This window comes from Lithobates pipiens, unplaced genomic scaffold, assembly GCF_037356315.1.
Source record: "Lithobates pipiens isolate NorthernLeopardFrog02 unplaced genomic scaffold, aLitPip1_a1.2 Scaffold_16, whole genome shotgun sequence".
NCBI lineage: Eukaryota > Metazoa > Chordata > Amphibia > Anura > Ranidae > Lithobates > Lithobates pipiens.
In genome coordinates, this window is record NW_027507748.1 from 80,018,991 (window position 1) to 80,046,639 (window position 27,649).

Genomic DNA, 27,649 nt, shown 5'->3' on the forward strand with positions numbered 1-27,649 from the left:
AAAATAGGAATTGGAATAAAAAATATATATATATATAAATGTGAATTACACAATAAATGAATTAGATGCCTAAAATAAATGCTGCTATGTGTGCTAAACTCAATCTATAATCAACAGTGAAACTTTAAAAATCAACCGTGAAACTTTAAAAAATATACTAAAAAATACTCAATGTGCCTGTGACTGTGGTGATGGCGTAACCAAGAGCTTTGGTATACAAATTCAATCAAATAACCATAAAGCAAAAACCAAAAAATTCAAATTTGTACAATTGTGAAACACAAGTGAAAAAATGAAATATGAAAAGTGCAGCAAATATATACACACTGTGTTAAGTTTCAAAAAATTCCCAATTGTAGATATAAAGATTGGGAAAAAATACAAGAAAAATTAGAGATATTAGTCCATAATGTAAAAAATATAAAAAAATATAAAAAATATATAAAAAATAGAGATTTAGTCCATAATATAAAAAAAAAAAAAAAAAAAAAAAAAAAAAGGAAATTAGATAGTGAAAAAAGAGAGATTTTCTATGTATAGAAGAGGAATGGAGGGAGTAACTTCGCTTATCCGTTCGTGTTTATGAATTTTGCTCTCACCAGAAATATGACCCCGTCCGGGGTGGATCAGCCTCCACAGTATAAGCCACTGTGTCGCTTCTTGGGCTGTCTTTGCTGGAATGCTGGGGAGATCCCTCGTTCCTCCGTGGGGATGTTGTACCTCGTGTTACATATGGTAAAAAAGAGGACTTTCCATGGTATAGTATGTTTGCAACTCAGTTTATTTGTAACAACTTAAAAGTACTCACATTTGGTACGATAAAACAGGTATTGTAAAAAAGCGTTCGGAACTTCCGCTCGGCTAGCACGCCGTTTGCACTGAAGGTGTACGTATCTGGCCACGCCCTAAAAAGAATGTAGGTTTAGTTGGAGGGTCTATAGGGTTGGGGGCTGTCTCGCCTCTGACAGAGCGGACACCTCTGAAAATGATGCCACCCTGTCCGGTAGGACAGGCACCAGCACCTTGTCATCACATAGAACTTTCCAATGTCTGTTCAAAATCCTCCCAATTTCCCTGTATTGAACTGAAAAAGATGTAAAGAAGGATCATTTAAAATTATCTTTCTCTCTAACCTGCGCTTTACTGACAAACAGAGATTGTCTATCAATTTGCTGTACAGCCTGGATGTCTCGATCAAGTATTTCGGGTCTGTACCCCTTTTCCACAAATCTTTGTCTCAAAATAGAATATTGTAAGACAAAATCTTCCACATTTGGACAATTCCGTTGAAGACGCGTAAATTGTCCCTCGGGGATAGATTTTAACCATTGTTGATGATGACAACTATCGTCCGGAATGTATCCATTCTGATCTATAGTTTTGAAGAAAAGTCCGCAGCACCAACTGTTGGTTAATCACCGAAATTTCTAAATCCAGAAAATGTACGAAGCTGGGACTTGCCTCAAAGGTAAAAATGATGCCCCTGTTGTTGGCATTCAACTCATCCATAAATATCTGAAGTGATGTAAGATCACCTTTTCATAGGAAGTGGATGTCGTCTATGTACCTTGCCCATAGGACCAATTCAGGTTGCTCCTGGGCATTGACGATATCCTCCTCCCATTGGGCCATAAATAAATTGGCCAGGCTGGGGGCATATTTAGCATATATATAATACATGTGGCAGCATGGTGGTATAGTGCTTAGCACTTTCACCTATCAGCAAAAAATGGGCGCTGGTTCGAATCTCGACCATGACACAATCTGCCTGGAGTTTGCATTCTCCCTGTGCCTGCGTGGGTTTCCTCTGGGTACTCTGGCTTCCTCCCACACTCTAAAGATATGCTAGTAGGTTATTTGAAACCTGTCTAAATTGGCCCTAGTATGTATGAATGTGTGTTAGGGATGTTAGATTGTACACTCCTTGAGGGTAGGGACTGATGTGAGTGTATAATGTATATGTAAAACGCTGCGTAAATTGACGGAGCTATATAAGTACCTGAAATAAATAAATACATTTCATAGCAGGACCAGATCTAAACTATCAGATCTGGAGATGCAGTAAAAAAAAGTCAGGCGGGGCATAATGTCATCATCTCTAACTTACTTCTAGGTAGCACAGAATTGGTGCAGGAGTGACCAGGGAACACTGAGTCCCTGTGTCTTTATGTGAATGCTACAAGAAGCATATGTATTAGGTTGTCAATAGATGAAGATGTTTACAGATAACATAAGGTTTCCCTATCACAATGCCCTTACAACAGGTGTCCACATCAGTGCGCTCCCCACCTTCCCCTTACATCAGGAGTCCCCCCTTCCATCAGGAATCCCTATCAGAATGCCCCTTTACATCAACTGTCTCCATCAGAGTGACCCTTTACATAAACTGTCTCCATCAGAGTGCCCCTTTATATAATTTGTCCACATCAGAGTGCACCTTTATATAAACTGTCCCCATGAGAGTGGCCCTTACATCGGTTGTTCCCATCTGAGTACCCCCATACATCAATTGTCATCATCAGAGTGCCCCTATACCTTTCGATACCAGGCAGGCAGAAGGTGGGTGCTAGGAGGCAGAGCAGGCTGCAGGTCTGGATAGAGGGATTTTCACTTCCATGCTCAGGCAGAGCTTGCACATGATATCATGGGTTGTTAGTAAGTTGGCAACACTAGCAACCAACCACTGCAGAGGGAGGGACATAATTTGGGAATTGGATACTGGATCATGGCTGGCTGGCATTGAATGGGGTGATCTCAGAGACCTGAGAGGGGGTGTGACTAAAATCTAGGGGTACAGCCCACCCCAGTACAACTTTAGTACAACTTTAGATCCTCTTTGATAGGACAAGTATATGTCCTTGCATAGATCCTTGCATTTAGAAAAAGGGGGATCTGGACAGCCACACTCCAATAAAAACAACTTTATTGTATAAAATAACAAAAGTTTAAACCACAGCAGGGTACAGGATGGTTTAACCGACGCATTTCACACTCTCAATGGTGCTTGGTCATAGCTACGCAACCACAAAGTTTTGCCACACATATATACTAGTGTTATCATGAGTCAGTTAACCGCTTGCTGCCCGCCGCCTGTATATATACGTCGCCAGAATGGCATCGATGGGCAAAGTAAAATACCCTACGTTAATTTGAATTTCCCGTTGTGCGCAAGCTCCGTGACCATGCCAGCGGGATCCGCGGACTCGATGTCCGCGGGGATACCAGCGATCCTGTCATGGAGCTGAAGAATGGGGAGATGCCGATGTAAACACAGCATGTCCCCGTTCTGCCTAGTGACAGGACACTGGTCGTCTACTCCCTGTCATGGGGAGCATCGATCAGTGTCATGTCACTGCTAGCCCACCCCCCAGACAGTTAGAAACATGCCCCAGGACACACTTAACTCCTTCCTGCCCCCAGGTGGTTAACCCCTTTACTGCCAGTGGCATTTTTACAGTCATCAATGCAATTTTATAGCACTGATCGCTGTATTAATGCCAATGGTCCCAAAAATGTGTCAAAATTGTCCGATGTGTCTGCCATAATGACGCAGTCGTAATAAAAATCGCTGATCTCCGCTGTTACTAGTAAAAAAAAAAATTATTAATAAAAATGCCATAAAAATAACTTTTGCGCAAACCAATCAATAAACGCTTATTGCGATTTTTTTTTTTTTTTTACCAAAAATATGTAGAAGAATACATATCGGTCTAAACTGAGGAAAAAAACATTTTTTTATTTATTTTTTGGGGATATTTATTATAGCAAAAAGTAACAAAATAATGCGTTTTTTTTTTTCAAAATTTACGCTCTTTTTTTTTGTTTAGAGCGCAAAATATAAAAACTGCAAAGGTGATCAAATACCACCAAAATAAAGTCCTATTTGTATGAAAAAAGGACATCAATTTTGTTTGGGTACGACCGCCCAATTGTCAGTTAAAGCGATGCAGTGCTGAACCACAAAAAGTACTCTGGTCAGGAAGGGGGTAAATCCTTCCAAGGGCTGAAGTGGTTAAATAGCAAACAAGTGTGATTAAGTATAGAAGGCACACAAATATCCAGGAGAAAATGCGGAAGAATACCAATATATATGAAAAAAAGAGATAATGAAATTTTAATGAATCAAAGGAATTCCAATTGCATGACCGCAGCTCCTGGATAAATATACATGTATAGTACTGTACATTTTTTTTATATATAATAATAAAAGAAAAGACCCAGCAAGCCTTGGCAGTTTCTTTAGTACACATTGGCTGCCATAGGGTTATTTTGCTCAGAACTCCAGAGAGTACTGCATTGCTAGCAAGTTAAAAGGGCTGTAAAGCTGTAGCCAACTGTTCCACAGTTTGGCATGTATTATTTTAACATTGTGGTATTAAGATCCAATCCTTTTTATCATAACCTCCAACTTTCCTTCAAGTGCTGCAGTCAAACATTTATTATTCACACAGAATACAAGCTCTGTGTATATAATTTTGCATGTCACAAACTGTGCGGGATGGACTACTGTGAAATGTAAAGCTTTGTCAAACTGCGGGTAACAGAGATTGCTTTTCATGTACATACTTTTAGAGAAGCATTAGTATGAAAAGCAGAGTCACACCTGAATAGCAGTTAGAGATGACAAGGGAGGCTGTCTTTCTCCATTATGCAGAAAAAGTTCATGTGAAAAAAGTTCCGCACAGCATGTGAAAACCATTGTGAATGAAATGTTTGGCATTTAAATCTGTTATTTCATTTATTTTCAATCTCTTCATAAAAGCCTTTCACATCAGTTTTACTTATGGATCTACAGATGCTGTTGATACTTGCATTAAAGAACAACCCTAGTTAAAGTGTTCGTGAGGGCAAACTGCTAAATTCACAGATAAAATATATCAGCGTGAACTGGCTTAATGGGCAAAAATTTGTAATTGTGTTTAGTCAGTTTCCTAATCCAGGTATCCTTGTCAAGCATCACCACCAGAATCTGATATCGAACACCCAAGCCGTGGCCATCTAGTGGATACTTAGGGGCTCCTCCAACTAATAAAATGTTATTGTGCTTTTCTGTGGGAAGTTGCCAACAACAACATGAGCATCCTTCTACTCCTCTTTCCCATATGTAATACCCTCCTAGTGTTGGCTGCTAGGTAAATTTAGTTTGCCCCCCCTGTAATCAGTGAAGCAGGGTTTGATTATTCGGGCCTGCATAATGTTTCACAGACTGCGGTTCTGTTATTTTCCCTTGTTTTCTAGAGGGTTATAGAAGTATTGTGGGAGGAAGTACAGAGCAGGCAGCCTGAATAATTATGGAACTCCAGCCAATCCCTGGGGAGGTATGCCCAGAAGGTGGCGAGAGAGACCATAAATAGACTGAGGCCTGAGCAGCAGTGTGCAGAGTTCCTTGGTAAGGTTCTGCTGGAGGAGACCCCTGTGTGGGGGCTCTGCCCCTAGGGCAGCTTTCTGGAAAGACCTGTGTAGAACCAAGTTCTGCTGGAGGAGACCCCTGTGTGGGGGCTCTGCCCCTAGGGCAGCTTTTTGAAAAGACCTGTGAAGAACCAAGTTCTGCTGGAGGAGACCCCTGTGTGGGGGCTCAGCCCCTAGGGCAGCTTTCTGGAAAGACCTGTGAAGAACCAAGTTCTGCTGGAGGAGACCCCCGTGTGGGGGCTCTGCCCCTAGGGCAGCTTTCTGGAAAGACCTAGAACCAAGGATCAAGTGGGGTCTAGAGAATCTCACTGGAGAGAGCCAAGAAGAAGTTGGTGGGAAAGAGCCCAGCTGTCCTTTGGTGGTTAAAGTCTACATCACCCTCACTAGAAAGGGCCTGGTAGATATAAATAGGAGGCACCCAACGATCCTGCGGCTAAGTGAGTAAGCAAGCCTGTTGCTGAGGAGTTAGTAACCGTGTGTGTTTTTTAAACTTTGGAAGGAGTACAGGTCACCATCAGCATTGAAATCCTGTGGGACATTTAGTGTGTGTGGTGCAGCCAGCAGTTTGTGAAGTGCAGCCAGCAATCTGTGAAGTGCAGCCAGAAGTTGTTCCTCAAGTTATCCAGTTATACCGCTACATTATATTTGGAAAACTCAACCATGTTTCCTTATCTGCCCAAGTTTTTAATCATACAAAAATTCTTCAAGTTCTATCCAAGCCAAAAGGACCTTTTGGTTAAAACAAAGGGACCGGACTGAGTCACACTTCTGCTGATTCTTTAGTTAAAAATAAGCACTATCTGTTCTATGATCATCCCATTCACTATTTTCAGGGTCTGTAGTACCGCAGTAAGATTTTGTAAATGTACCATGTGTGTACAGAGACAGAGAGCATAACGTTGTATATGTAAATTGCTTTGGCACCAAATTTATCCAGTATAATTATTTTAAAATATGCATGAGGAGAAATAGTAGTGGATGGATTCAAAGGTACTGATAATAATATTAATGCAAAAATAAAGAGTGCAGTGCTAAAATTAAACTGTAAACTTAGATGACATAAGGCCTAACAGTATAGGATAAATAAAGTGCAATGTGCAATAATTATATAAATAAAGTGCAACGTGCAATAAAAGGCTTACCAGAAAGCCAGTGACCACCTTTACTCAGGGGGGTCACAAAGCTCTTATTTGGATTCCAAGATCCACTGGAAGGATGTCCAAGCGTCTCTCACCAGAAACCTCCATGTGCACTGTATGGTAAACGACAACCAAAACGCCAGATGACCTCAGCAGCAAGGTGTATATAATATATAAAGAGACAAAAGACCCAAGATAGCGTAGTATTGTCTCTTAAGTGGTTTTATTTGGCAATGCTGCATACAGCTGCTTAAAAACTGGAGACACAGCTCTAGTGCAAACAAGCCAAAATGCCCACATGCCTGCATCCACGCTATAAGTACCCTATTGGCAAAATAATGGAGCACTGTTCAAAAGCCGCTGATTGGACAGCAAACCCAGACCAAACATGAATAAAACAAGAAGCAAGCCCTGCAGCCATTAATAGAATGGCATGTCTAACATCCCTGATGGACGCAGATCGAAACCCTATGGCAGCAGAGGCACAAATTGCCATCTTGTGGAAAAAATGAAAAAAAGATTATCAGGCTTTTCGGGAGAGAATTAGAGGGGGACACAAAAGAAATGGAGACGCAACAGAGGGTGCAGAGGGGGAGGCGCCTTCACCCTGAAAAGAAGAAGGACATAGGTGAAAATGGCATCTTTAATCTTATCACCAAAGAACTCTCTAAAGAGGAGATTGCGATCCTTAATAAGGAACGAAAATATGCCCCCCTATGGAATCTTAACAAATTCCAGACTTTCATAGATATACACAAGTATACACGAAAGTTAAATATTAAAAGATAACTCCTAAGTAACCCCACTAGGCAACTAGATAGGGATCAATCAGTTATTGCCCATTCGGGCTTGTCCAATGCACCACTTTTTAATCCTCCTGGGAATGCAGCTCCCAATGTTAATTTTTCTCGCAATTTGGTCACAAAGGATTTGGGTAATCTCAGATTAAGACCTGTACAACCTCAATGCCATACAATTATAGGATTGGACACATTATGTAAGAGGAGAGACATTGTTGTCCTCCCAGCAGACAAAGGAGGTGCTATCGGGATCATGGATAAGAAAATGTATTCACAAGAGATTACATGAATTTTCTCTGATTCTGACACGTACTCCCCATTACCCATGGATCCCACGATTACATTTAAAAGAGAAATACAAAATCTTATAGAGAAGGGTTTTGATATGGGGATACTAAATAAAAACGAGAAGGAATATTTGGTACCTCCTGGCTCCCTGATTACCAACCATATACTCGCTACCTAAAATCCACAAAACTTTGGATAATCCCTCAGGACGACCCATTATTAGTGGTATTGATTCCATAACTTCTCATATTGGAAATTATGCGGAACATTATCTGCAACTACTAATGATGGGTACCCCCTCATTCCTCAAAGATACCAAACATGTTATCAATATTCTAGACACTGTTGAGCGGAAACCAACATATCTAGCGGTAACTGCGGATGTTGCATCTTTATATGAGCCAATCTCGCACAAATTGGAATATGAGGCTGTAGAACATTTTCTTCTTCATGATTCCACTATCTCAATTACAGAGTAATTTTATTTTGGAACTGCTGGATTTCTCAATGACACATACTTATTTTTGCCATGATGGGGCATACTATCTGCAAATACAAGGAGTGGCTATGGGGGCAAAGTTTGCCCCAAGCATGGCAAACCTTTTTATGTCAAAATGGAAAGAGGACACAGTTCTACATAATGGCCAATCACAGCTTGCTATGTGGAAAATATTTATTGACAATGTCCTCTTCACATGGGATGGTGACCTTGAATCTGTTCAAGCTTTTTTTGGCCCATTTAACCACTTGAGGACCGCCGTATTGCCATTGTACGTCAGCACAATGGCACAGGCAGGCACAATCACGTACATCTACGTGATTGCCTTCCAGCGGGTGGGGGGTCCGATCGGACCCCCTCCCGCTGGTTACGGCGGTCCGATTCGGTCCAGGAGCGCTCCGTGATGAGGGGATGGCCGTTGGTTTTCGGCCACCCCCTCTGGATCGCTCCTGGCCAATGAGAAGCTTCCTCCCCTGTGTATTGTTTACACAGGAAGGAGGAAGTGATGTCATTCTCCTCGGGGCGGTCTTTTTGACCGGACTACGAGGAGAAGACAGAAAGTAAGTGTGCACCAACACTACACTGACATGTAGGTACACACAGGCACACAAACCCCCCCCGATCCCCCCCCCGATCGCCCCCCGATCCCCCCCCCGCCCCCCCTCCCCCCCCAGTCACAGTGTCACTGATTGCATTGATCATTTCTTTACTGATCAATGCATTCAGTGTCAGTTGTGACAGTAAAAACTGTCAGGGCAGTTAGTGTTAGGTCCAGGGTAGCCCCCTATCACCCCCCAATAAAGATTTAACCCCCTGATTGCCCCTAGAGTTAACCCTTTCACCCCCTTTTGCCAGTGTCACTAAGCGATCATTTTTCTGATCGCTGCATGTGTCGCTAGGTAGCTAGTTATTTTTTTAGGTTCACCGCCAGGTTTTTATATCGCTAGGTACCCCGATATACTACCCAATAATGTTTTTAACCCCCTGATTGCCGCTAGTTAACCCTTTCACCCCCTTTTGCCAGTGTCACTAAGCGATCGTTTTTCTGATCGCTGCATTAGTGTCGCTACAGTCGCTAGGTAGCTAGTTATTTTTTTAGGTTCACCGCCAGGTTTTTATAGCGCTAGGTACCCCGATATACTACCCAATAATGGTTTTAACCCCCTGATTTCTGCTAGTTAACCCTTTCACCCCCTTTTGCCAGTGTCACTAAGCGATAATTTTTCTGAACGCTGCATCAGTGTCGCTAGTGTCGCTAGGTAGCTAGTTATTTTTTTAGGTTCACCGCCAGGTTTTTATAGCGCTAGGTACCCCGATATACTACCCAATAATGGTTTTAACCCCCTGATTGCTGCTAGTTAACCCTTTCACCCCCTTTCACCAGCGATCACAGTATAAGTGTCACTGGTGACGCTGGTTAGCCAGTTAGTTATTTAGGTTCCCCGTCAGGTTTTTATATAGCGCCAGGGACACCCATATACTACCTAATAAAAATTTGAACCCCCTGATTGCTCCTAGTTAACCCTTTCACCACTGATCACCGTATAAGTGTTACGGGTGACTCTGGTTAGTTTGTTTTTTATAGCATCAGGGCACCCACCATTTATTACCCAATAAAGGTTTAACCCCCTGATCACCCGGCGGGTGATATCAATTAGGTTTTAGGGTCAGGGTCTGCGTCGCCCCAGGCAGCGCTAGGTTAGTGCCAGTACCGCTAACACCCACACACAAAGCATACACCTCCCGTAGTGGTATAGAATCTGAACAGATCAATATCTGATCTGATCAGATCTATACTAGCGTCCCCAGCAGTTTAGGGTTCCAAAAAAACGCATTGTTAGCGGGATCAGCCCAAATACCTGCTGGCACCTGCGTTTTGCCCCTCTGCCCAGCCCACCCAAGTGCAGTATCGATCGATCACTGTCACTTACAAAACACTAAACACATAACTGCAGCGATCGCAGAGTCAGGCCTGATCCCTGCCATCGCTAACAGGTTTTTTGGTAGCATTTTATATTCAAATCCGGAAGGCAGTGCTTGGTTTTCGGGGTCCCGTACGTGGCTAGGCTCCCAAAAAGTCCCCCACATGTGGTATCCCCGTACTCGGGAGAAGCAGCAGAATTTATTTTGGGGTGTAATTTGACTTCTGCCCATAGCATGTGTGAGCAATATATCATTTAGTGACAACTTTGTGCAAAAAAAAAAAAGTTTGTAATATTCCCGCAACTTTTGGCAAAATATAAAATATTCCATGGACTCAACATGCCTCTCAGTAAATAGCTTGGGGTGTCTACTTTCCAAAATGGGGTCATTTGGGGGGGTTTTGTGCTATTTTGGCATTTTATGGACTTCGAAACTGTGATAGGTAGTGAGGAGTTAAATCAAAAATTTGCACCCTTAGAAATCCTGAAGGTGGTGATTGGTTTTCGGGGTGCCGTGCGTGACTAGACTCCCAAAAAGTCCCACACATGTGGTATCCCCGTACTCAGGAGAAGCAGCAGAATGTATTTTGGGGTGTCATTTCACATATGCCCATAGCATGTGTGAGCAATATATCATTTAGTGACAACTTGGTGCAAAAAAAAAAAAGTTTGTAATATTCCCGCAACTTGTGGCAAAATATAAAATATTCCATGGACTCAACATGCCTCTCAGTAAATAGCTTGGGGTGTCTACTTTCCAAAATGGGGTCATTTTGGGGGGTTTTGTGCTATTTTGGCATTTTATGGCCTTCGAAACTGTGATAGGTAGTGAGGAGTTAAATCAAAAATTTGCACCCTTAGAAATCCTGAAGGTGGTGATTGGTTTTCGGGGTGCCGTGCGCGACTAGACTCCCAAAAAGTCCCACACATGTGGTATCCCCATACTCGGGAGAAGTAGCGGAATATATTTTGGGGTGCAATTCCACATATAACCATGGCATGTGTGAGCAATATATCATTTAGTGACAACTTTTTGTAAAAAAAAATTTTTTTTTTTTTTTTTGTCATTATTCAATCCCTTAGGACAAAAAAAATAAATATTCAATGGGCTCAACATACCCATCAGCAATTTCCTTGGGGTGTCTACTTTCCAAAATGGGGTCATTTGGGGGGGATTTGTACTGCCCTGCCATTTTAGCACCTCAAGAAATGAGATCGGCAGTCATAAATTAAAAGCTGTGTAAATTCCAGAAAATGTACTCTAGTTTGTAGACGCTATAACTTTTGCGCAAACCAAAAAATATACGCTTATTGACATTTTTTTTACTAAAGACATGTGGCTGAATAAATTTTGCCCTCAATGTATGACTAAAATTTAGTTTATTTGATTTTTCTTATAACAAAAAGAAGAAAATATCTTTTTTTTTCAAAATTTTCGCTCTTTTTCCATTTATATCGCAAAAAAAAAAAATCGCAGAGGCAATCAAATACCATCAAAAGAAAGCTCTATTTGTGGGAAGAAAAGGACGCAAATTTCGTTTGGGTGCAATATTGCATGACCGCGCAATTACCAGTTAAAGCAGCGCAGTGCGAAATTGCAAAAAGACCTCTGGTCCTTAAGGTATTTATTGGTCCGGAGCTGAAGTGGTTAAACAATAAACAACAGAGGTATAGTCATCAGCCATGAGATAAGTTCAGTAGAAATTCACTCTTTGGACTTAAAGATTTTGATTAAAAAAAAAATATTGTCACATCAACCTTATTCGAAAAAACTGACAGAAATGGATATATTTCTTTGGAATCCTGTCACCATCATTCATGGTTGTTGGCAGTTCCCAAAGATCAGTTTTTATGTCTGAAGCATAATTGCACCAACTTAGATTACTGTTTTAGGGAGGCATTCATTTTGAAAACAAGATTCATAGCTAAAGGTTATGATAGGGAGGTTCTAGATCCCCCTACAGTGGAAATCAGCAGTAGAGATTGTCAGGAGCTATTGGCAGACAAACCGTTCCAATGGGGCAACACAGAGAGTTTTGGTCTGGCTTTTTATTTATATATTACATATATATACATATACACACACAGTAATATTCTTCATAAAAAAAGAGAGATTGGCTCCCATGGTGTAGTATCCACGTTCATTTATTTAAAAGATTACTTAAAAAATTCAAACATAAAATAAAATAAACCCAAAAAGATCAAAGGCAAAATCCGTATGCCTAAAGTGCCTATCCTAGAGGGGCAATTCTATAACAAATATAGTATAGGTAGCTGTGGGTGTGTGGCGTGCGGCGTGCGTACCAGCTGCGTTACACCCACTAGCCCTAGTTCCTGAAAGTCATGTGGTGTGCATGTAATCTCTTTTTTATGAGGAATATTACTGCATATATCTGCCACCGATAGGACATCAAAAAATTGCTTTGAGGATCTGTGGATGCTGCAGCTTGAGACCACCGGACCGAACTGTTGAGTTTCAGGCATATTACCCCTGCAGGGGTCATAGGAGCTGGTGAGTGGAGACCCATAAGGGGGAGCACGCAAGTCACCTGTCAAGAACTGTGAACACCAAAAGTCACCTGCAACTATTTTTCAATAGCAATCACAACTATCTATATCAGAATAGAAGCACATATGTGACTCTAGCAACTGCTGAGATTTTGACATTTTGTGTTTTTGGTTTTGTTTTTTGTTTTTTATGCGATTTTTGACGTTTTTTTTTTTTTGATTTTTCATAATTTCTTTGTTTTTTGCTATATATATATATATATATATATATATATATATATATATATATATATATATATATTCTGCACAGCACTGTGGTACTCTATTTTACCGTGGAACTTTCACATGTTTATTAGTCATCTGATTCACAAACATGTTTAGGTTTATTGCTTACACATGGGTGTTCACTTGTGGATTTCTTTCGGATTTATATTATAATTAATATTTTTTATGTTTTATTTTTTATGTCATGTTATAATTATCTTTGGGATCACTTTTTACCATTGTTGGTTTAGCACCGGGTACCAGACCACTGTGAGGATATAACTCCCTGGGGTATCCATGAGGGGTCAGTTTTATGAGGAGGTCTTTTGACACTTCATTGACTTTATAGGATACAGGCAGTTATCCCAGTACTGGGATTTATTATTATCATCTTTCTCACATTTATATATTTTTTTTCCCAATTATATTGCACAAGAAGGTCCTTACAGCCTTTAAAGAGTGAATTGCTAGATCGCTCTTCAATCTACACGTAGCACCACTACCCCTGTCTTTACATTTTTATTAATTTTATAATGTTTCCATTTTTACTGATTAACTCAAGGTCTAATGGCAACATAGAGAAGCAAGCCTGTGTAATCAAATATGTGGGTTTTCTGTCTTTTTATTTCCCATCAATTATTATTAATTTTTTTTCCACAAGATGAGGTTGTGGGCCTCTGCTGCCATAGGGTTTTGATCTTCCTCCATCAGAGATGTTAGACATGTCATTCCATCAATGGCTGCGGGGATTGCTTCTTGTTTTATTATTTTATTATTTATTTGGGCCGTCCTGCTTGACCAATAACAGCGCTCTTTATATTGCCAATAGAATACTCATAGCCTGGACACAGGCGTGTGGGCGTACCCCTGATGACTTCACCTTTGACAAAATGATTGTCGGGGCGCCACTCTCACACACTCTGCGCATGTGCGATCGCTTCCACGGAATTAAAAAAATTCTAAAGTTTTTTGGACTTGCTTGCACTGGAGCTGTCTCCAGTTTTTAAGCAGATGTATGCAGCATTGTCAAATAAAACCCCTTAAGAGACAATACTATGCTATCTTGGGTCTTTTGTCTCTTTATATATTATATACACCTTGCTGCAGAAGTCATCAATTTCACTTCTACTTTCACTTTTTTCAAATATTTCACATTAGCTACAGTGATATTGCATACTAATTATTGCACATTATTTATCACGTGTTGTTAGGCAATGTGTCATCTAAATTTACAGTTTAATTTTAGTGCTACACTCTTTGTTTTTGCACTAATCTTTTATGCCCAATATCTGGTTTATTGTGTTCAGCTTCAGATTCTTTAACCAAGCTCAGATATATACATTTTTATATACACTGATAACAATATAAATGGGTTCCCAGTGTGTAATTCATCCTTTATCTCCCTAAAGTTTTATTTGCCTAATAATATTAGTGATATCAGCACAAGGCTTTTTGTATTATTTGAAAACATTCTGTGTCTTCTGAAATTTCGCATTTAGGTAAAATAAACAGATAAGAGTTCTAAGGCATTATTTAAAGTAAGCTGCAGCTTTTACAGTATACTGAGATTGACTCATTCATGACTTGTGAGTGACTCAGTTGTGACTTTTGGCATCAAAGGTACAGAGAAGCAATAATCTGTATAACAAGGTGAGTCAGAAAGCCATCTTGATTATTAAAGGTAATGCTAATGGTATCAGTCGATTAATTTGATCATTCTGTATGTCTCTTCTTTGCAGCACATATACTGACATTGACCATCCTTTGTAATATTTCTAGAAGGCCCAAAGGAAAATGATCATAAAATCGAATGTCTTTTTTCATTCAGCTTATTATTTATTATAATTTTACTTAAAGGAGATCTATGGTCACAGCATACACTTTCATTTTCAGCATAATAATGGCAATAAAAAAATATATATTATTTTTACAATCCAATGTCAATGCTGCCCATCTCTTTTCACAACTTCTTGAATCCCTGGCATGCTTTTTAGCTTCTCCTCCACTGTTTACTTTTCAATTCTAAAGACTACATATGCCATGGTATATGGCATAGTGAACATGTATCACAGAATTCAAGGAAGTAAGTGGGTGGGGATCTTCACTCAATAGGACAAGAGGAGTGTGGTTGCTAAGATTAACCAAGTACAAGTTAAAGACCACAAGCAACCAATCAGTAGGCGTGGTACCTGGTAAGATGACATGTCCTCCGATAGCAAGGGGGTCATTGTCTGGCTCGCCCCTAGCAGATGGTATGCAATAGCAACCAGATCTTACCCATGTTATAGAGATCTATGGCTTGGTCATGTGCTACAGTAAGTGAAAGACTTAACAAGGGCACACATGAGGTCTGCAGTAGGTAGACCCCATTCTGTTACTGGGAGAGAGGTGTAGTTAGGTAGGTGCTAGAGGTTAGATTTTTCTATAGAGTAGGAAAATGTAGGTAGGCCTAGCTGGTGACTCACGGGTAGCATCATTGTCACCTCCCTCTTCTTTCTAGAAGGTGCAAGAATGAGAGGATGAGAGGAAAGGAGAGGTGGAGCTGCCTGGGGTATTCTAAGGTGCCTTGACCATTCCCCAACTTGGAATGGCAGGGGCCAGGCCTCCTTAAATACCCATGGTCAGCCAAGCTGGAGAGGAGTTGTCGGGTGGAAGAGCTGGATTGAGAGTGTTTGGAGCCTGCCGGGGCCCATAGGCAGCTCCCCAGTCTGGGGGGGTGGCATTGGGCCTGGGCTCGGGTGCATCCAGGAGGAGAAGAGATCATGGAGGAGAGGCACATGATAGAGCAAAGAGAGGACTGCTAAGAGACTCTAGAGAGGACAAATGGTCATAGTCAGGAAGGCTGGTGAGTGAAGCACAGTAGGGAGGACTGGGGAGGCACGCCTGAGAGAACTGGGAGATGGCAGTTTGAGATGGGTGCAGAACCAGAAGAGTGGACTGTGGGAAGGGCAGTGGAAAGAGGCAGCTGCAGTCAGGAGGGCAGGCAGGGCCTGAAGAAGGTTTACTGGGATCAGTAGCCGAGCTGAGGACAGTTAGCACTATTTAGAACTACTCCTCATCATAGGGGCCTGGGGTCCCTGCTCACAAAAGGCAATTCACTGAGGTCTGCCTGGGTTTGTGTCAGGCTCAACCTTGAGGTGCTAGCAGGTCTGGGAATCTACAGCAAGTGAAGTGCTGGAGGAGTAAGGGAAAGAGGTCCTAAGCAAGAGTTGTGCAAGAGAGAAGACTGGAATGTATATACAGAAGTGTATATAAAAGTCCCACACAAGTTACACTGAATCTTTCCGGGCATCCCATAATTTTCCATTCCCATCCAAGTTAAATCCCCTCAAAAAACAACAAAGCTTATGGACTGTTCTATGTCTCTGAGTGTTTGAGAGATGAACGCCGGACTGTGCAGGGTGACAGGTGAACCACAATATTCAGCAATCCCTTTGGGGGCATGGCTACAGAGGTAGTAAAGGTATGCTGGACTGGTGGAGTTGGCACAGGCTCGCCATATGCCTCCTAATGCAACATCTACTGAAGTTATAGTGTGTAGTGATATGGGACTGTAATTTTCAGAGGAATGCTGCATTTTTACTGCACACAGTGAATGCTAATCTCTAAGTCAGAGAACTGCTTTAAAGTGGAAGTAAACCCATTGATTTAAACAGTTAAAAAAAAAAAGGCATGCCGGGAATGCTAACTGCACATTGGCTGTGCTCTCAGCCAAACTATCAAACCATCCAATGGCTGGTGTCATAACGAATCACATGTGCAGCACCATAGCAGTTGAAGATTAAACAGAGGCAAAGATGGCAGCTTCCTTGGCTGAAAACGATAGGGGAGTTTACTTCCACTTTAATGTTAGATTCTTCACATGACCAGTCTCCGCCTGGTCCCAGGCATTTATGAGCGTGCTCTGTACGGAAGATACGACTGCATGCAGGGTGAGTAGGCCCCGCCCACATGTCGTTAAAGTTACCTTAAGGATTTTTTTTAATCTAGCACAGGCCATTTTAAAGGGCTATAGCACCAGAAAAGTGTCGGGTAGGGTTTTATTGAATTTCTCAGAATATGTCTAGTGAGAGTGACGGATATATCAGTCTGAAAATAAGTCAGTAATAAGTCCTGTAACAAAGCATATGTAATTCAACAAAGTATTGAAAAGTACAAGCCAACGTCAAATCCAAATCATTATGGAAAAGTGTCAGCCAGAAGATAATGTTCACAGGCAGACGATATGTGAAAAACATGGGAGATACACAGCAGTCACAGAATATTAGATCTAGAAGACAGAACTGTGCTCTGTCACGGGTAAAGTGGCATTAACTGGAAAGGTCTTTTAAAGAATAAATAGGCACACAATCAGGCGAGTTTTTGTGTGAGCTCTATCAAATATTTTAGGTTGGAGATTCTGTGTTGTTTTCTCAACTTCAGTAGCTGAGTACATTTTTTAACTAAGATAGCTACTGTGTATCCTTTTTTTTTTTTACATTTACAGTGGATCACTTTTTAGAGGGTGTTTGGAAGGCAGCAAGGAAGCATTATATTGCTTCCTCACCACCTGATTTCATCCCTAAAAACCTGCACCACATCATTGCAACTGCATTCATGGTACATGGTTGTGAGGTGCCCCATTCAGTGGAATGGGTTGCATTTGGTCAATGAGCATGACGGAGGGGGGGGGCATTATTTGCATACCCCCCATTTGCTGCCTTTGCCGTTACCCCCTCCTAACCACTGCAGTCTATACATTACATGTTCCAGGCCCCTGCATTCTATGCATTACCCACTTCTGACCCCTGAACTACATACATTACCTACTCCTTACTCCTGAACTATGTACATTACCCACTCCTGACCCCTGAACTACATATATTACCCACTTTTGACCCCATGAACTATGTACATTACCCATTCCTGACTCCTGAACTACATACATTACCTACTCCTTACTCCTGAAATATGTACATTACCCATTCCTGACCCCTGAACTACATACATTACCCACTCCTGACCTCATGAACTATGCACATTACCCCCTCCTGACCCCTGAACTATGTACATTATCAACTTCTGGGTAATGTTAATGTATGTACATTAGCCATTCCTGACACCTGAACTACGTACATTACCCACTCCTGACTCCTGCACTACATACATTACCCACTTCTGACTCCTGATCTACATCAGTATGTCTGATGATAGTATGTCTGATGATAGTATGACTAAAACCTATATAGAAAAAAGTTAGATTGTATACCCCTTACCCCATCTTCTGGCCATGGCACCTAGGCAAGGGTAGCATCACATTAATTCCAGTGAAATTATAAAGGAATAGAGAGCAGCTTAAGTTAAGGTGAAGGTTTTGGTCAAATCTGTTGTAAAAATCTCCTGATGATAGTCTGTCTAACACCTTCAGTATATAGAAAAAAGTTAGATTGTATACAGTGAAGTGTCATCTCTTAGTTGGAGAACTGCCTTAATATTAGAATCTTCACATGACCACTGTCTCCACCTGGTCCCGGGCATTGATGAGCATGCTCTGTGGGGAAGACACCACCACATGCAGAGCAACTAGGCCCCGCCCACATGCCGTTAATGTTACCAGCAGGGATTTTTTTTAATCTAGCACAGGCCATTATACAGAGCTATAGCACCAGAAAAGTGTCAGTAGAGTTTTATCAAATTTCCTAGAATATGGCTAGTGAGAGTGACGGATATATCAGTTTGAAAAAAAGAAGTCAGTAATAAATCAAGTTACAAAGCATATGTAATTCAACAAAGTATTGAAAAGTACAAGCCAACGTCAAATCCAAATCATTCTGGAAAAGTGTCAGACAGAAGGTAATGTTCACAGGCAGACGCTATGTGAAAAACACGGGAGATACACAGCAGTCACAGAATATTAGATCTAGAAGCCAGAACTGCGCTCTGTCACGGGTAAAGTGGCATTAACTGGAAAGGTCTTTTGAAGAATAAATAGGCACACAATCAGACAGATTTGAGTTTTTTTTTTGTGATCAAATATTTTAAATTGAAGATTCGGTGTTGTTTTCTCTACTTCAGTAATTGAGTACTGAGATACATTTTTTAACTAAGATAGCTACTTTGTATTCTTTACATTTACAAAACTAAATTTTTCTGCTCTTTGATTGAGGTTGGCGGCACTCAAAAAAGTTGCAGTTAGCATATATAATGCCAAACAGTTTATTTGGCTGGAATGTTGACAGCAACAATATCACAGTTGATATGATAGCTTTTAGATCATGACGCCATGATATGTTTTGGAATTTCTATGGCCATGATGGTATAACCTTCACTGTGATAATATTGACTAGGATTTTGGCTGCGCTGGGGCATAAGAATTAATGGTCAGACCAAAGTTAGATTTCGAGATTGAGTTTATTTAAACAGGGCCACTGATAAGGGGGTACTTACAACCCTCCTGTACCGGGCCCGGCTCTGTTAAGCCAGCAAGGGGGGCCCAGAGGTAGAGCAAGGACTCCCAAATTCTGTGCATCAATGGGGGAATCCCCCACTCTGCAGCTTTTTTTTTTAATAAACTTCCCTGGGCCCCCTGTGTTCAGTGAGGGCTGGGGGCAGAAACTGGACCATTTAACTACGTTCGGGTTTAGAAATCTGCAGCAGCGCGCCTGACAATTAAATTGAAGGACCTGCTCTTTTGTATCAATACACAGGGGTCGGACGGGACTTAATTGTCAGGAGTGCTAATGCAGATTACTTTGCCTAAACCTGAAAGTGGTTTAAGAGGAACTGCAGTCTTCTCACATAATTTGTAATAAAAACATCTTTACCAATCTGAAGCTTCCCTCCAACCACTTTGCATATTATTGTATACAGTATATACTGTGATTCTGTACTTGCCAAATAAGCTGCAGAAATCTCCCTCCACTGAGTCTGGCTGGAACCATTTTAACTGTGGGCAGCTTAAGCTGCTGCTTGTTCACTTCCTGGATTTACACAGAGGCACACCTCCAGCTCTGCCCCTTTCACTGGCCCTCTTACGACTCATCCCCCATCCCTTCCTGGCAAACTCTCATGAGAGTGAGCAGAATAGCTGTCCATGTCATAAGCCTAGGCTAATGACCAGACAAGAAACAGGAGGTGGGCTGTATAAAGTATTTACTGGCAGAAAAAAATATATATATTTTACTATCCAAAGTTAAAACAACAAGGACTATCTTAAGACTTTGTCTCTGTGTTCTGTCTTCAGATACTCTCAATATTACAAATGATTGCTAGGTGGAACATGAGTTACGATAACTCACATTTACTATTCAAATAAAGATTGTTGCGCTGACTCAAAAAAAATATAAAACAAAAAATTAAATAAAATAAACAAAATGGCAGCTCGCACTATATTGCAGGGAACAATATGCACAATATAAACAAAGAAAATGCAGCGCACAAATCAAAAAAGTTATATATAAACACATTTAAAGTAGCACATTCATGTGTAATAGTCCAAAACAGGTACTGAAAGTTCAGTGAATCCACAACAGATCTCCCTCCACCTCATTCAGCAGAGATAAGGGTAATAAGGGTCCCATCACCGTCACCCAACACAACAGACCCTTACCATCAGTGCAACGATAATGCACAAATAGAAAAACCACTTTGCTCCACTACTCACAAGCAGTACACTGGAACCAGAAATCTCTCCAATAATGAACAGATATTTAGATTCCCATGCAGTTCAGCAGTCATGTGGATAGAGAAAGATAACAATGCTCGCAAATATCTTAAGAAACAATGCCCAATTTATTGAGGAAAAACAATTCCACCCACATTTTTAGTTGATTAAAACAGGCAAACAGCTGAAGCGTCCAGCGCTTCTGTGAAAGTCACTGTAGTGCAGTCTGTCCAGGTCCCACGTTAAGCCAGGCCACACTCACATTCCTCCACAGCACACAATCCACACTGCCTCCTTCTCCACTTGCTGCCTGTAGGCTATGGGGATGGGGAATTGGGCTTAGGGGGCCCTGTCAGGTAGGCTGTACACGGCCCCATGATTTCTATCAGTGGCCCTGCATTTAAAGGTGAAGGTTTTGGTAAAATCTGTATTAAAGATTGCGTGATGATAGTATGTCTGATGATAGTATGTCCGATGAGGCCGCGTACACACGCGGGGACTGTTCGCCCAACTTTGTCCGCTGAACAGTGTTTCGGCGGACAGTCCGCCCGTGTGTGGGCTTTCAGCGGACAGTTTCAGCGAACAGTTTGCTGAACAAGGTTTTTCGGAATTTCCAAAAAACTGTCCGCTGAAACTTGGTTTCAGCGAACAGTCCCCTCGTGTGTAGGCTTGTTCGTCAAACTAAGTTCCGCGCATGCTCAGAAAGGATTTACACGCTGAAAGTTGTAATGCAGTGTATAGGACGTTGTATTTTCCGTCCCGTCGTACGTGCCGTTCACGTCATCGCGCACGGTTTCAGCAAACTGTTCGTTCGTCGTGTGTGGGCAAGTCCGTCCATGCTAATTTTGAGCGGACTGTTTGCTGAAACTGTTTGACGGACAAAGTTGAGCGAACAGTCCCCGCGTGTGTACACGGCCTGATAGTATGTCTGATGATAGTAAGTCTAAAACCTATATAGAAAAAAGTTAGATTGTATACTCCTTACCCCGTCTTCTGGCCATGGCAAGGATAGCATCACACTCATTTCAGTGAAATTATAAAGGAATAGAGAGCAGTTTAAGACTAGCAAGAAGATGTCCTTTCAATGGACTGGAATGTCTCCTCTTTGAGCTGTTCTGTATTCCCAAATGTGAAAGTAATTTTAACCACTTCAATACAGGGCAATTCAATACACCTTCCCTCCGAGACCAATTTTCAGCTTTCAGCGCTGTTGTACTTTGAATGACAATTACGCGGTCATGCTACACTGTACCTAAACTAAATTTTTATTATTTTGTTCCCACAAATAGGACTTTCTTTTGGTGGTATTTGATCATCTCTGGGATTTTTATTTTCTGCTAAACAATTAAAAAAATGACAGAAAATTTTGAAAAAAAAAATGTTTTTTTGTTTCTGTTACAAAACTTTGTAAATAAGTAAGTTTTCTCCTTCACCGATAGGCACTGATGGGGCTGCTCTGATGGGCACTGATAAGGTGGCACTGATGGGCACTGATGATGGGCACTAATATGTGGCACTGATGGGCACTGATAGGTGGCACTGATATGCAGCACTAATGGGTACACATAGGTGGCACTGATGAGCACTGATAGACGGCACAGATGGGCACTGGTAGGTGGTACAGATGGGCATGGATGGACACTGATAGGTGGCCCTGATGTACACTAATTGATGGTATTGCTGGATGCCAATTAGTGTCAAACAATAATGCCTGCCAATCAGTGATGCCCATTGTGGGCACTGATTGGCATCCATTGTGGGCACTGATTGGCATCCCTGCACTGATAATCAATCAGCACAGATCCCCCCTGTCAGAGGAGCAGCCGACCGGGGAAGGCAAAGTAGAAGCCCAGTACTGGAGTGTGGCTGTGGGGCCCGAGGGCAGATCAGAGCTGGATTTTGTGGAGGATGTAATAATATGAGACTGCAGGGGGCCCCTAGAGCTAGGGACAGGGTTGTGATTGTGACCCCTGCCACCCCTTATGCTACACCCATGTTTGTATTGTAAGAAATCCTGAATGGCAGAGCAAAGCAATTCAAATGATTTTGTTTTATCAAGCAAAGAAGGCAGAATCTTCCTGTGTTGTTTGAATACAGATTGATCACTGTGATTGTTGGCTTAAAGGTATTGTATCCTGTGGTGCTACAAGTACCAAAAAGGGAAACTAAAACAATGGTGCCTGTATACAGTATGTAGTTGGATGGACTTATGCTGTGGTACTACAGGTACCAGAAAGGTGAATAAAGACAATGGTGTCTGTATACAGTGTCTATGTAATCGGTGCCCCCTCACCAATACTGGGTCCTGGCTCTGGGCATGGCTTCCGACCTCCATCGCACCGTGTAGCAGCCCATCTGGATCAGCTATCAACATGATATAAATGGAGCAAAAGTAGCCTCCAGGCTGCCGCTGGATAATAAGGTGGTGCTAGCCACAGATGTTACAAGGATACACGCGTGGTGACTCTTCTTTACACAGACTGCGACTCGGCGGCAGCACTTCCAGAGCCCCTGCTTGCAGATCCAGGCCGGGGTCCCAAGAGAGCGATCTAGGCCTAGCACAGTCTTTTTATAAGCTCTCCCAGCAGTCTGTTCTTCCTTCCCAGCTGGCTGGTAGTTGTAGTCACAAACAGTCCAGCTAAAAAGAAAATCCCAGTGATCTAAACTACATGTCCCAAGATCCTTTGCTTTGCACAACCATTATTACCACATACACATTGGTAATAAAGTTACAGTTGCCAAAAATGTATGTGCTGAAATTTAGGCCCTTAACCTCCCCCATTCAAAAATAATCTTAAAAAAGGCTAAAACTAACATACAGCAAGTGACAATAAGCTGTGAGGAAGAGGTTATGGCCCTTGGATTGTGTCAGCTCTTGCACCTACCTTTGAATGACCCTCAGGCATCTATTCTTTTTCTATTTGTTTATTCTATTCTTTTCTTTTCTAGTATTTTATTTTCGATTCTATTCTTTTTTATTCAAATTCAAATTTATTCTACGGAAATTCGAATTACAGAAGATGGATATAGTCTATTCTTTTCCTTTACATTCTGTTGTTTTTTTGTTCTATACTAGTCTGTTATTTTCTATTATATTCAAATCTATTCTTTTCTATTATATTCAAATTTGAATTGATTCTATTTGAATTTTGGCAAATGTTTATATTCTTTCTATTTTATTCTATGCTTTTATTTGAATTCAATTAATTTCTATTCTATTATAGTCTATGCTATTGTATTCTTGTCTATTCTATTATTTTCTATTTTATTTTTTTCTTATGTATTCACATTCAAATGTATTCTATTTGAAATTTGAATTTCAGAAGGTGGTTATATTTTATGTTATTCTATTCTATTTGTTTCTATTCTAGTCCATTCTGTTCTTTTATTTTCTATTATATTTTGTTCTATTTTACTCTATTCTTTTATTTTCTCTTATATTCTTTTCATTTTTTTGTACATACTGTTAATATGGCATCAGACAGACCGGTGCATAAAGCATACTGTTGCTTTTCTATATAGCCTAAGGTTGCCAGGGTAACTTACAATGATGACAAAAGATTGCAGCTCATTGTTACATTAAATATAGAAATTATTTATACAGGAACAATACTGCGACTAAATGCCAAGGACCCGAGACAAAACTATAAGGGTAATAGTAGAAGCAGCTGGTTAATGATGATGACTGTATTAGGAAAATTCGAAATTTTGTTAATTTTTGATTCAACAAAATCTTTTACATGCAGATTGGTTTTGGGAAATCACACAGTTTTACAAACCAGTTAATCCCATCTCTTGCAGATTGGAGACATCTGTATGCATATATTCAAGCAAATTGAAAATTCCCAATTTGTCCATTCACTTGATTTGTGAATCGATTTGCTCATCGCTACAGCTGAGTTGAAGTGAATGAGTCTAATTATTCTCCAACAAACCTCAATGCAGCTCAACTATAAGGAAGCCAAATTGCAATGGGACCCCTGTGTAGCGCCTTGGTCCAGGCAGGAGCCAGGCAGAATAAAGATGCCTATTGAGCTCATTTCACTACTTTTGACTTCTAACAAGTTGATATAGAAAAAGATGGAAAGTTCTCTGAATATTTGTTCTCTGGGAAGAAAGAGAAATGTGCTACGAAAATAAATGTGAAGGAAAATCAATCAGAAAAGCACTCAAAATAAAAAACTTACATTTAGGATACCAACAAATGATAATCGGTGAAAAAAAGACTTCATATTGTAAAAAAAAAACATTTTTGTTTAATGGCCTCCATACTTCTTCCATCATTGTGTGAATCCTTGCGCTATACCGTGCAAGAGTATGAAGCACTTTCATTTGATTTTGTGTATTTTAAATAATTGCCTATTTATTTCCTTTCTTCCGCAGTGCACAAGAAAAATCAATCTGTATTTGATGCTGCTTCATAAATGTCTTCTACATGTAACAGTACCCCCGTAGGAGCCGCTGAGTGTTGTGGTCCACCTGTCTGTCACCCTGCCTAGCCCAGCATTCACTTCTCAGTCACCTTAAGACAATGAACAGCCTCTGTGCTTGTTTTTGTTTATTTTATTGAGTGAATTTAACTTGGATTGGGTGACGGAAATATGGGATTACTGGTGAATTGTATAGCAATCAATTGGTGGATCGTATATAAATCAATTGGTGGATTGTATATCAATTAATTGGTGGATTGTATATCAATTAATTGGTGGATTGTATATCAATTAATTGGGACAACTATGTACATTTCTCTGTACAAGTTACTACTTCAGTCTCCTCCAGCACTTTCCTTGCTTGAAGACCATTCCACTCCCTTCCTCCTGCACAACTCTTAATCCTCAGAACCAGCTAGCACATGTAAGGTTAGGCCTGACACTGGCTCAGCCAGGCCCCAGGCAGACCGCGGGCCCCTGTAGTGTAGCACAAATAAAAAGTCTTTAGTGCTAGCTGTCCTACTGATGGGCTACTGCTCCCAGCCAGCCCTTTTCAGGCCCTGCCAGCCCTCCTGGCTGCAGCTGCCTGACTCCACTGCCCATGACACTTCTTCTCAGTCCTCTCAGGTGTGCCTCCCCGGTCCTCCTGTCTGCACATGTCATTCACCAGCCCTCTTGGCTGCAACCGGTGGTTTCCTCCTGAAGACTTGCCCGGCAGTACTAGCTCCTGCTGTTCTCTCTGGCTCCTCCTGTGCCTCCTGTCCAAAACCCTCATGCTTTCCTGAAGGGCTCCGTCCTGCACCTGAGCCCCAGGCCAAAGGTTACACTCCTCCCCCCACACTGAGGAGCTCCCTCAAATGGCCCAGATGGCCTAGTACTCCATCTATAGTTTTCCACCTGACAACTCCCCCTCAGCTGGGTTGACCCTGGGTATTTACGGAGGCCTGCCCCTGCTAATCCAAGTTGGGGGGATTGGTCAGGACCCATCTGTAGAGTAGGAAAATTTAGGCAGGCCTGGCTGGCAGCCAGGCCTGTTTGTTTTGGTTTATGTGGGTGGAGGGTGGCTCAGAGTTAGCAGTTGGTGACTCACAGGCAGCTCCACCTCACCTCCCTCCTCTTCTTCTAAAATCCTCTAGAAGAAAGAGGGAGGTCTCAGTGACGCTGCCTGTGAGTCACCAACTGCTACCTCTGAGCCACCCTCCGCCTACACAAACCAAAACAAACAGGCCTGACTGCCAGCCAGGCCTGCCTAAATTTACCTACTCTACAGAATAAAAATCCTATTCTAGCACCTACCTAAGTAGAGGGTCCAAACATTTCAAATGCCAACACTCAGGTGAGATGTCATGTTTTAGCTGAGATATGACGTAGCCCTTTTCCTTAAGTAATTACATCTATATAATCATGGTTTTATAGTGATTTTTTCATGTTTGTGAAGTGTGCAATTTTTTATTATTATTTTTAATGCATTTTTAATGCATTTTTTTATCCTTTTTTTTTTTTTTCTTCACAAATCCATTTTCTATGTTTTATGTCTATTTTATTTTGCATGTCTTCTTTACACTTATTATGTATTGCACCTCCTTCGCAGTCATGCAGAAATGTTTCCTATTTGTACCTATTTGTTTTGATTGATATAATCAAATTCATTAACTGATTGGAGGGGGGATTTTGGCCTTTTATTGCGCATATATATGTTGTGAATGTCATTTTTGAACAGAGCTGGGAACAAGGCTTGTGCCCAAACACATCTGCTTGTCCTTTTTATACTTGTCATGATACAATAAAGATCACAGATGGTATATCCAGCGGTGCCAGCTCTTCCTTCAGTTTTTCTCAAGTTTGGCTATTTGGATGTAAGAAGGTCATCCTGAGCACAAGAACACCTGCATTTTGGGTGTGCCGAGGTTACCAGTTACCGGTTATCTGGATATCGTAGTTCAGAGCTGTGTTATTTTTATGTTGCTACCTAAGTAGACGGTGCTACATACATTTTTACATTTAAATGTATTTTCCTGGCTAAGCAACTCAAAACATAAGTGACTATGTAAAGGGGCTTTTGATTGACTGTGGGTGCCAAATTGCTCAGGCTCCCACCCCACTTCCTTTTGGATAGGACAACAACCCACTGCTATTAGCTGATAGCCTCCACTATCGTGTGGCTACCTCCTTGCCATAGGACTACCTATGATATTCCCAGACACTAGCCAGTATATTCATAAAAATGGACTGTTCATGCAAAAGCCATATTATCTGCACTTTAACATTCTTCTTTAGAGATGACATTGATATTAATATCACATAAACATATTGACAGGTGTCTTTGGCATATATTGCCATACACAAAAGTGGACAAGCTGTAGCAGTCATTTGTGAAAGCAGAAAGCACATCACTTACAGGCCATCTTCCACTTATACCTCCTCTCCTCAGGAGCACCACAGTGTTGGGCAGATCCCTGTATTCTGTATGTAGGCAGGTGCAGTCTGTTTTCTCCACTACAGGTGGCGCTCAACCTCAGCGGCAATGCAGAGGGAGAGGAAGTCAAGAGGAACTTGCTTCCTCTATGGTTTCCTGAGTCACTAGGACAGTGATCTGGTTGCCCATGTGACCCTGGTGGCTATATTAGGTGTGGCAGTGTGGATTTAAGACTCTGGCTCCTGTGTTTGGCATGCATTCCTGTTTGGGAAGTGTAGGGGCAGGTTGTTCGTCTGTCAGAGACAGTATTAGCAGTAGGGAAAGCTTAGGGC